The sequence below is a fragment of the Megalopta genalis genome, chromosome 2 (genome assembly GCF_051020955.1).
Source record: "Megalopta genalis isolate 19385.01 chromosome 2, iyMegGena1_principal, whole genome shotgun sequence".
Taxonomy (NCBI): Eukaryota; Metazoa; Arthropoda; class Insecta; order Hymenoptera; family Halictidae; genus Megalopta; species Megalopta genalis.
In genome coordinates this window covers 1,300,814-1,313,291 of record NC_135014.1, presented here as the reverse complement: position 1 = coordinate 1,313,291, position 12,478 = coordinate 1,300,814, and the positions used below count along the sequence as shown (strand labels likewise).

The window sequence follows — 12,478 nt, the reverse complement described above, 5'->3', positions numbered from 1 at the left end:
TCACTGTAACCATTTAAACGCGAGGCCACGTTCGTCGCATCGAAAATTGCCAAGTTCGACAAAATGCACGGACTTCGTCAAATTTTTCCCGGGGATGCCATTCACGGGAGAATAAAGCTCGATCCTTCCTCTGTAATTTGAAAAAAACGAAACGAGGCGGCGATTTTTTCTCGCAAAGTTACAACACTTTGAAGCGATCCATGCATATTTGTCGATAACTCTGCCAAAAGTCGTCGTAAGCTAACGATGCAAGGGTTATTTCAAAGTCCTGTAACTTTGCGTTAAAAAGTCACAGCTCCGTTCCTTTTTTTTTCAATTAAAGAGAAAGAATCGAACATTATTCTCCTGTAAATGGCATTCTCGAGAAAAATTGTCCAAAGTCCGTGCACTTCGTCGAACTCGACAATTTTCAATATGGCAAACATAGCCTCCTATTTAAGTGGTTACAGTGGCGAGGGTGCGCCAAACATTAAGATCCAAAAACATTATTTTAAAGTAAAAGTTTCAAGCTATAATTTAAGAAAAAAATCATCATTCTACGATAATTTTTCGCGGAGTTGTCGTCGCACAAAGTCGGCCAATTTTTCCCCCAAATTTGTCCAGATGTAACTTTGTTTTCAGCAGTGCATCGACTAATTCTTGATTTTATTTTTGCAGTTCAACGAACGATTTGTACATCGATCGCATCGTTTGTTTCCGCGGGATCCTCGCGGAGGTCCGGCCGGCACCGAATTAATTCAGCCTCTTCGAGAAGGGTCAGGCCGTCGCTTCGATCAGCGACGCTGATTTATGCGATTCTCGTTGACAATGAGTCAGCCCGAGATCTGGTCAGCGTGCACCGAACGATAGCGATCTGCATTTGGGTCAGCGGCTCTTGATAACCGACACGAGAACTGTCCGTCTCATCTGCATAGATCCCGCGCGGCGGGATCGGTTTAGCCTAATCGGCCGATATGTTAATGGTTCCTTAGAAGTTTTAGCAGTCGGATGAAATTGCCGTCCGGCACAACGTTCGTCCTCGCGCGCCGCATTAACGGCCCGCCGATAAAAGCTGTCCGTCGGTTCTCGGTTCCCAGAAGAGAGTTTTCGTCGAAGGACCGTCGACCGGGCGCGCTTAGATCTCCGGCGACGTTTATTTAACACCATGACGTTCGGTGGCACCGCGTTGGTGCCATGCAAAACCTATCCGTTGTATGCCGATGGTAGCACTTCGGTGTCATTAAAAAAAAACAACTGAAATAACATTTGATCTACAGATTGTCCCAAAAATGTCCCGCAATCCGGAAATGGCGGGTTCCTCGGATCATTTGAAGAAACTTTTTCCTTTACAAAAATGTTCTCCGAAGCACCGTTAACGAGTTATCAACGATAAACCAGTGACCAATAAGAATCGAGTACGGCCGACGCGAGGCGGCTCAGCCAACCAGCGCGCGAAGCCCGGTTCCGCTCGTTGACTCGGTCGTCTCGCGCCAGCCGAGCTCGCCTCTCATTGGTCACTGTTTTTCGTTGATAACTCGTTAACGATGCCTCGGTGAACATTTTTGTAAAGGAAAAAGTTGCTTCGAATGACCCGAGGAATCCGCCACTTACGGATTGCGAGACATTTTTGAGACACCCTGTAGAGTAGACCGTCCGCGTCCGACTCTAACGTCGGGACAGCATCGCGGAAGGTGCAAAGGTTCCCGCGAGCCCCGGCCCCGTATGTCTGATAATAAGGCAAACATTCAGGTTTCTCCTGGCGGAGGCCTTTTCAGGGTTACGCGAAACGACTGTCGATACTGTCGACGATAATGGGGATTCTAACGGCGGGCTCTCTGCGTCTACGGCGAGCCGCCGCCGTCGCGCCGCCGCCGTCGCGCCGCGACGACGCGGCAAACCCTCGGCCTTCGACGGAAATTGCATAGTCGGACGGCTCTTTGTTGTTCGTTGTAACGATCTACGGATCGGCTGGATCCAATGGGAGGGAACCATTTAATGGGAAATGTCAACCCAACGTTTCAATGCTGACTAATGAATCATACTTGTGCGGCTAATTAACGCTTGTACGCTGCTCGAATATCCGTCGCGTCGCACGTCGGGTTCGGCTTTTATAGTATAAAAATTATTTTGACTTTTTTTTTTTTTTTAGTTATATAAAATTTAGTCTTGTGACTCGTACAATAATTAGACCTTTAACAATTTTTTATATCTAAGCTTTTGTAATATAAAAATTATCTTGGAACGTGATGTAACCGTTTTAGTTATATAGAATTTAGTCTTGTGACTCGTACAATAATTAGACTTTTAACAATGTTTTATATCTAAGCTTTTGTAATATAAAAATTATCTTGGAACGTGATGCAACCATTTTAGTTATATAGAATTTAGTCTTGTGACTCGTACAATAATTAGACTTTTAACAATGTTTTATATCTAAGCTTTTGTAATATAAAAATTATCTTGGAACGTGATGCAACCATTTTAGTTATATAGAATTTAGTCTTGTGACTCGTACAATAATTAGACCTTTAACAATGTTTTATATCTAAGCTTTTGTAATATAAAAATTATCTTGGAACGTGATGTAACCGTTTTAGTTATATAGAATTTAGTCTTGTGACTCGTACAATAATTAGACTTTTAACAATGTTTTATATCTAAGCTTTTGTAATATAAAAATTATCTTGGAACGTGATGTAACCATTTTAGTTATATAGAATTTAGTCTTGTGACTCGTACAATAATTAGACTTTTAACAATGTTTTATATCCAAGCTTTTGTAGTATAAAAATTATCTTGGAACATGATGTAACCATTTTTTTTTTTTGTTATATAATATTTAGTCTTGTGACTACAATATAATGAATACAATAATTAAACTTTAAACAATGTTTTATATCTCTAAGCTTTTATAATATAAAAATTATCTTGGAACGTGATGTAACCGTTTTAGCGGTGCCTCAGGGTCACCACTCGAGTGCAAAGGGTTAATCGTCAATAAGATAGAATACGATTGAAAATGGAGCACGAATATTCCGAAATTCTTCGCAGCTCCGCAGGCTTGTCGTGAACGCGTGAAATCGTCCCAAACGATATTTCCAATTAACCCCCAATTAATACTCCGGCGGCCCACCGAGGTAAGAACGGTGCGCGATAATTGATGATACCACACCTATGTTACTTTTGTTCCGAGATTTCGAGCCCGTCGACACTGTTTTCGACCGTATGATAGATCATTATTCCCGGCGGACTATAGGGCGACAGTAATGGAGCCGGGCCGCGCCTTTTCGAAGATATATTATAACCATCGGACGAGTTTTTCGTTTACGAACGGTTATTCCTTTCGGAGGTTCGAAGGTCGCCGAGCTTCTTTCGTTCGAAATGATGTATCGACGCGTTTCATAGAACCGCCGATCACGGATCAAGACTCGTCGAAACTTAACAGCGACCTTCGAATCCCTCTTTCGTCCGCGTTCTATTAGTTTTCGGATTCACAGATAATCATCTTCGATTGCGCAGACGGTGAACAAGAATATTACGCGTAGAAATCTTTGAAACGTTTAGAAGATTTGACGATAAGTTTATGGAACGACTGGTCACTTCTATAATTTAATTTGTTAATTTACGATCGTTCGTGTTGCAAAGATACATTTACGAGTTATTTGTTTTCGTTCGAAATCAGAATAAATTATAAACTAAATTATATAATTGTATAAATTATAAATTATATATAATAGTAAACTACAGTAGAGACTCCAACGAAGGGTTCCTGAGATCATTTGAAGTAACTTTTTCCTTAGCGAAAATGCGATCCCCGGCTTCGTTCACGAGTTATCGACGGAAAACGCTGACCAATGAGAGGCAAGCTCGGCCGGCGCGAGGCGGAACTGGACGAGCTCGTCTCTCATTGGTCACCCTTTGTTCGTTAATAACTCGCAGACGACAGCGCGGATTGCATTTTCGCCGAGGGAAAAGTTACTTCAAATCACCCCGTTTGTAAGTAACTTTTGGGGCAGCCTGTACCGATGCATCCTCGCCTAGCAGAGGACTCGAATGAAATTTAAAAATCACAAAAAATAATAATAATAAATAATAAGGTAATAATAAAATATTATTATATATATATATATATATTATATATATTATATAATATTATAATTTTATTACAATATATAATAATGTATTATAATATTATAATATTTAACATTATATATTATTATATTATAATATAATAATAATAATATAATAAAATAAATCACAAAAATAAATGTTCAGACGAGAGTGTCTCTACTGTAACATAAAACAGCTGCTTTTAGCGTTAATCCGTAAATTTACTGTAAATTTACTGTCAATCTAGCGTTAAATCTAGCTTCCAAACGTTCCGGATAACTGTAGAAAATTTCGATTCCCACGAGCGTTCGCAAGAAAAGAAAGAAAAAAAAGAAAACTGCGAGGTTCGTCGATCGAGAATAGCTGCGAGGTGGCAGCGGCGAAAAATCGCACGCGTGCGATTCGCTTAGTAAATACCGCAAGCGACCTTGCGTCCGGTGGCCTCAAAAGCTCGGAGCCAGAATGCTCGCGCGCGCGCGCTAGCGCGTCCCGTCAAATCGCCGCGATTCGCGATGGAGAACCGTGTCGAACGCGGTAATGTTGGCCGTCGCCGATAGAAGCGCGCATTCGGAACGCGCGATAGTACATAGAGATTCGATTATCCATGCCGATCGTTCGCCTGCGCCGCCGATAGAAATAATACCCGGGCGCCCCCCCCCCCTCCGCCGCACGGTCGCCGATCCGCTTCGAAAATTCTGCCGGCGTTTCTGTCTCGTCGTTTTTCGTCGTTCGGCGAGCTGCGTTCGGTACCTGCGCGCGCCGGTACCGTTATCAGTATTACTGTACGGGGACCGACTTTTATTGCGCGCTCGGATTATTGAATCGTCAAGCGACGCCGGTTATGTTGGTCAGCGAATCGGAGACAGGGCCGAGCCCCGCGGAAACGGAATGCGAACGTACGCGAATATCCCGAATGTAATCGATTTAGACGAATCTACCGGTTAACTGTGAACGATCGTACGATCGAGGACGTTCCTACTGGCTCGTAATTTCATAGTTCCGTAGCTGAGCATGGACGCCCCACATACTATACTTATGTTATGAAAATAATGAAAACTAATATTTTATAGTATGTAATCTTCTGAAAATTAATCTCATAACTTGATGATCTTCGGCTCAAATTAAAGCTTGAAATCTCTACTTTAAGATAGTCTCTCTGGATTTTAGGATCGTTGCACTCACATCATTGTAAACCTTGAAATGCGACGCCATGTTTTTCGTATTAAAGATTGCCAATCTCGACGAAATGTATGGACTGTGACAAATTTTTCTCGGGACTGCCGTTCACAGCGGAATAAAGTTCGATCCTTCCTCTTCAATTTAAAAAAAAAGGAACGGAGCTGCGATTTTTTAACGCGAAGTTACAGGACTTTGAAATAACCCTTGCATCGTTAGCTTACGACGACTTTTGGCAGAGTTATCGACAAGTATGCATGGGTCGCTGCAAAGTGTTGTAACTTTGCGAGAAAAAATCGCCGCTTCGTTTCGTTTTTTTCAAATTACAGAGGAAGGATCGAGCTTTATTCTCCCGTGAATGGCATCCCCGGGAAAAATTTGACGAAGTCCGTGCATTTTGTCGAACTTGGCAATTTTCGATGCGACGAACGTGGCCTCGCGTTTAAATGGTTCCAGCGGCGAGGGTGCAACGAAGTTAAAATCGAGAACCGGTGTCTTAAAATAGAAGCTTCGAACTTTAATTTGAAAGGAGGATCGTCAAGCTACGATAATTTTTCGCGAAGTTACAGCACTTCGAAGCGACCCATGCACATTCGTCGATAACTCTGCCAAAAGTCATCGTAGGGTGACGATGCAAGGGTCACTTAAAAGTCCTGTAACTCTGCGTAAAAAGGTCGCAGCCGCGTTCATTTTTTATTCAAATTAAAGCGGAAGGAACGAGCTTTATTCTCCCGTGAACGATATCGTAGGAAAAAATTTTCCAGAGCTCGTGCATTTCGTCGAACTTGGCAATTTTCGATGCGACAAACATGGCCTCGCGTTTAAATGGTTACAGTGACGCGGGTGCGTCGAACTTAAAATCGGGAAAGGGTGTTTGAAAGTAGAAGTTTCGAGCTGTAATTTAAGAAAAAAGTCATCGTCCTACGATGATTTTTCGCGGAGTTATCGTCGGACAAAGTTGCATCATTTTTAGCCATAATTCTTTTCAGCATTGTATCGCTCGCTTCTCTATCGATTTATTCCGATCTCCAATTTAACCGGTTCAGTTCAAAAGTCGTCGAGTCACCGTTAATTCACCCGGAGTCAATTTGACGCTGCTCTGAAAAAACTTAACATTTTATAGTATGCAATCTTCTGAAAATTAATCTCATGATTTTTTGTACGTTTAATATTTGATAATTTATGACACAAAAGTAAAAGCAATCGCAGTTTCAATTCGTTCATTGACTTTTGATATTCAGAAGTTTACGGAAACGTCGAGTCTTGTGAAATACTCATAACGACATCTGTGAGATTCGAAAGGCATTTATATTTTGGTAATTAATAATAAGCTATTCATTGCAGCGTTATTTTTAGACAAAGTAATCATTACTTCGATGAAAAATCGGCGTACACTGTTACCATCGTCTACCCTCAAATATTATTTAATAACACAGCATTTGTTTCTTTTAACAGTTTGTTTTCGTGTATTTTGTTTGTCACAGCTTTTTGTTGCGGCGCTTTACCGAACTACGCACCTTAACCTATACAGCGCAGTTCTCGATGAGCCGGTGCGAACACGTTCGATCGCAGAGTATTTATATATAACCTAATTTATAAAGTGCTACAGTGTGAGAATCTCTTGGAATTTCCTAGGAATTGTGACTGTGTATGTGTGTACATTTAATAGAAAATGGATTATGTCGCCTTGACACGCGGTGACCGGAACATCCGCGGTATGTGGCTCGCAGTGGTAGACACAACCAAAAATTTCGGCGAGGATGGAACAATTATAAAATCGTGAAACGATTTTATAATAATATAATAATAATTATTAAAGTATTATAACATATATATATATATATATATATATATATTAATAATAATAATAATAATAATAATAATAATAATATATATATATATATATTATAAAAATAATATAATACAATAATATAATATAAAAATAAAATAATAATATATATATTATATTATATTAAGTATTATAATAATTATTAAAGTAGAGATTTCGAGCTTTAATTTGAAGGGAAACTCGTCGTCCTACGATGATTTTTCGCGGAGTTATCTTCGGCGAAAGTCGGCCGATATTTATCGACAAATTTTTCTGTGCTGTCAATTTTGTCGAGCAGCGTGTGTACAGTCGCTCGCGAAAATATTCGGGCAACCTTTGAAACGGAACGACTTTTCCGACATCGGACCGAATAGTTCGAATTTCTTGGAGAGGTTAGACCGACTGGTCTGCGAGGCGACGTCGAAGCAACCGTTTGCAAAGATCGCGATTCGTTGGAATAAGAAAAAGGATGGAAGAAGCGTTATTTTCCAAAGAATAGACGGCAAATTGAAACGATCGTGTTCCCGCACTGTGTACGCCGCGAGAACGTGAAACGAGATTCTACGGTGGAATGATTGTCGGTGTCCTATGACGCTCGGGTTCGTTTATTATTCCAGCTCGTAAAATTCGAGCTCTTTTCGACTCGCCCTACGCGAATGGGAATTAGTAATAATAAAGCCGCGGCGTGCGGTCCCCGGGGTGGCAGCGCTCGGAGCCTTTGTGCGAATAAAGTATCAAAGGCGCCGAATTGCCTCGTTAACGACAATTCTCCATGGATCTGTTCCCTAACGGAAATCGCGGTTTTAAATATTCCTCGCGCGTCGCTATATCAAATCGTAAATGGCCGAGCTTCGGATCTTGTGTTCCGTTGATGGCCCGCGTAAATTGCTGGAACGAAAAAACGACGTGGATGTGTGCGCGCGCGCGCAAACATTAAAAATAATAATGTTAATAATATTAATATTGATAATAATAATATTAATAATAATAATGATAATAATAATATTGATAACAATAATATTAATAATAATAATATTGATAGTATTAAATATTGATAACAATAATATTAATAATAATAATAATAATAATAATGATGATGATGATGACTTTATTTATTAATGGGATGAACACTTTCTTACAATGAGAGAAAAAGAGAGAGAGAGAGAGAAAGAGAGAATAGCAATCACGCAAAGACAGATGAAGTACAATAACAAGAATGTCTTAGCGGCCCCGTAAAATATTCAAATAAATTACAAATGCGCTATTCTATTCGATTATTCTGCGATCAAATAACTCGAGAACATTTGTGAAGCTTATTTATGTTTAAAATATTTATTTCAGCTTAATATTTAAGCTTAAAATATTTATTTTAGCGCAATATTTAAGCTTAAAATATTGATTTTAGCGCAATATTTCAGCTTAAAATATTTATTTTAGCTTAATATTTAAGCTTAAAATATTGATTTTAGCTTAATATTTAAGCTTAAAATATTTATTTTAGCGCAATATTTAAACTTTTCTAATTTGCAAGTATATACAGCTATAATTCTTTATATACATAATTAATTGTCATTATTTATTATTATTATTAATTAGTATTTATTATTATTATTATCTTAACTCAAATTAATTGTTTCCCTTCGTTAAAGACGAAAGTACAGGATAAAATTCGATCAAATTGAACAAAATTTTTAAAATCCAAGAAAACGTATAGATTGAAAATGTTTCGTAGTATTTTTAATACGCACCAGTAACAAAGAATCACAGTCTTTTGTGAAATAATCGATGTTACGTTTGAAAAAAAGTTTATTCAATCCGTTTCTCTTCCGCGAAAATACGTTAAATAATTCGAAGGATATATATATGTATATGTATATGTATGTATACGTGCTCTTGGTTAAGATAAATAAAGGCAGCGGCCCCCGGCATTGAATACAGTTTCCTCGTGCTTTAATTTTTCTCATTTCTCCCTTGTTCGGCGATGCTAATGAGAAAACATGGCCGGCAATAAATCAAGGGACGCTGTAACGAATGGACCTTCGCGAAGTCGCGCGGACCTCCGAGTGATTCGAACCACTTGTTTCCCGCTAACTCTTTGTCTCGTAAATAGATCGTTCGTCATATTATACGGGCCCCGTTGCGATTCCCAATGCGCTTGGGTCAGACGACGCGATCGGGTGAAAGGGGACGCGAGTTTGTACGAAAATTAATCGGCGTATATATATTACATAATAATAATAAAAATATAATGTAATAATTAATATACAATATATTAATTATATTATTATATTATATTTTTATTATTATAAATACATATAATATAACATATATATATATAATGTAGTATAATAATAATTTATATAATAATAATGTAAACAAAAAAATATATATAATAATTAATGTACAATACATTAATAATATTATTATATTATATTTTTATTGTTATAAATATATATAATATAATATAATAATAATGTAAATAAAAATATGTATATAATAATTAATGTACAATATATTAATGATATTATAATATTATATTTTTGTTATTATTATTATATAATATATTATTATATCTATTATATATATAGTAGTAAAAATATAATAATGTAATATATATATATCTATCATAAAATCGGCGTTTAAAATAAAAATGATTTAATGTTTTATTCTGTTCCGGCTTGACATTCGTGACTCGGCTTAAACGACCGGTTAGGTTAAGTTCTCTTTAAACTCGATTATGGTGTACATATTTGATTATTCTCACGATTACTCAGAATGTTCGCCCACTGGAGAAGAGAACCTTGAAAAATAATGTTAAAACATTATTATCGTCTTTATTAAGAATTCGTACCTGCGAAAGTGATGCGTTGAAATGTGTTGTGATTTGTTAAAATATTTATCATCGTTGTGCTAATCGACGCGCGAATTCTGTGAATATTTATGTTGAGAAGTGTTCGAATGATTTTTAGTGGAATAATTTTTGAAATACAAATAACAAGATTAATTTCTATAAACACAAATAATAAAATTAACTTTTATGAACAGAAATAATAAAATTAATTTCTATAATTGTGCAAATAATAAAATTAATTTCTATAAACACAAAATAATGAAATTAACTTTTATGAACAGAAATAATAAAATTAATTTCTATAAACACAAAATAATAAAATTAACTTTTATGAACAGAAATCATAAAAATTAATTTCTATAATTGTGCAAATAATAAAATTAATTTCTATAAACACAGATAATAAAATTAACTTTTATGAACAGAAATAATAAAATTAATTTCTATAAGTGTGCAAATAATAAAATTAATTTCTATAAACACAGATAATAAAATTAACTTTTATGAACAGAAATCATAAAAATTATTTTCTATAATTGTGCAAATAATAAAATTAATTTCTATAAACACAGATAATAAAATTAACTTTTATGAACAGAAATAATAAAATTAATTTCTATAAGTGTGCAAATAATAAAATTAATGTCTATAAACACAAATAACAAAAATTAACTTTTATGAACAGAAATAATAAAACTAATTTCTATAAGTGTGCAAATAATAAAATTAATGTCTATAAACACAAATAACAAAAATTAACTTTTATAAACAGAAATAATAAAATTAATTGCTATGAATACAAGAACGAATAAAATTAATTTCTACAAATATAAATAATAAAATTAATTTATCTAATTTCACGCGAACCAAGAGATCGCTTATGCCACACACACACACAAACACGCGTGACAGCGTTCGCGAACGTGTCGAACGGTACAGCCAGAAGAAATATTCCGTGCATTGACTATGCAAATGAGAGGAGAGGAGGGACCTACTTCAATATTTGACTAATTACCATCGTGGCCGTATAATTGTCTGACAGCGTTCGAGTGTCCATTACAAAGAATAATATTCAAACGCCGAAAACCGATGGCCGCCAATTTATATTGCGCACAGCTAAGCCTCGTAAATCGTTGCGTGCTTTAAAACGGTCATAAAGGCGCTGCCAAATGGTACCGGGAACGCGAATGGTATTCGGGTTGCGTCACAAGCGTACACCGCGACGACAACGATTCGGTTCCCACTTTTCGATGGCAACGACCTTCTTGTACACATCGGCTTCCGATTACATGACCATGAAGCCCCGTAGTGATCGGCCGTATTACTTCAGCGTGAAATTATTTTTCACCGTTCATCAAGTCGTTAACTCCTTCCGACCAGCGCGGCGCGCGTGAATTAAATTCGACGATCGCGGACGTAGCTTTTCTCACCGATAGGGTCGCGGGATGTCCCAAATTCCGTGCCCCTCGTCCAACATTTTCCGAAGCTGGTAAAGCTGATATATCTGCTATCTATATAATAATCTATATAATAATAAATATATAATGTATAAAGCTGATTTATCAGCTGATAAGCTGATAAATAATAATAATAATAAGCTAATAAACTGACAAATACTTCCAATTTGTCATTCGATGCGTTAAAATTGTGCCAGGATTTTTCAAACATTTCTGAGAAATTTTTCTTTAGAAATATACTCTTTTTTTATATAACAGAAATTAGTAATTTAAAGATATGCTGATAAATAATAATAATAAGCTAATAAGCTGACGAATACTTCCAATTTGTCATTCGATGCGTTAAAATTGTGCCAGGATTTTTCAAACATTTCTGAGAAATTTTTCTTTAGAAATATACTCTTTTTTTTATATAACAGAAATTAGTAATTTAAAGATATGCTGATAAATAATAATAATAAGCTAATAAGCTGACGAATACTTCCAATTTGCCATTCGATGCGTTAAAATTGTGCCAGGATTCTTCAAATATTTCTGAGAAATTTTGCTTTAGAAATATACTCTTTTTTTTATATAACAGAAATTAGTAATTTAAAGATATGCTGATAAATAATAATAATATGCTAATAAGCTGAAAAATACTTCCAATTTTCCATTCGATGCGTTAAAATTGTGCCAGGATTCTTCAAATATTTCTGAGAAATTTTGCTTTAGAAATATACTCTTTTTTTATATAACAGAAATTAGTAATTTAAAGATATGCTGATAAATAATAATAATAAGCTAATAAGCTGAAAAATACTTCCAATTTTCCATTCGATGCGTTAAAATTGTGCTAGGATTTTTCAAACATTCCTGAGGAATTTGTCTTTAGAAATACATCTTCTTTTTGTATAACAGAAATTAGAAATTTAATAATGTTTTTAACACTAGATTTACGGAGCACTAAAAAAACAGCTGTTTCATGTCAGTTTATAAAAGTAACGATGAGACATTTATTCTGATTTTCAACAAGTGTTATATTTGCTGTAAGAAACATATAAATTGAATAAACAAATAATAATCGTAAATGTATCT

General features: G+C 36.0%; 1 protein-coding gene across 1 annotated transcript in view; it reads right to left on the bottom strand.

Moving 5' to 3' along the window:
* Positions 1-12,478, bottom strand: part of LOC117223567 (uncharacterized) — an 80,764-nt gene that overhangs the window by 17,074 nt on the left and 51,212 nt on the right. The window lies entirely within an intron of this gene.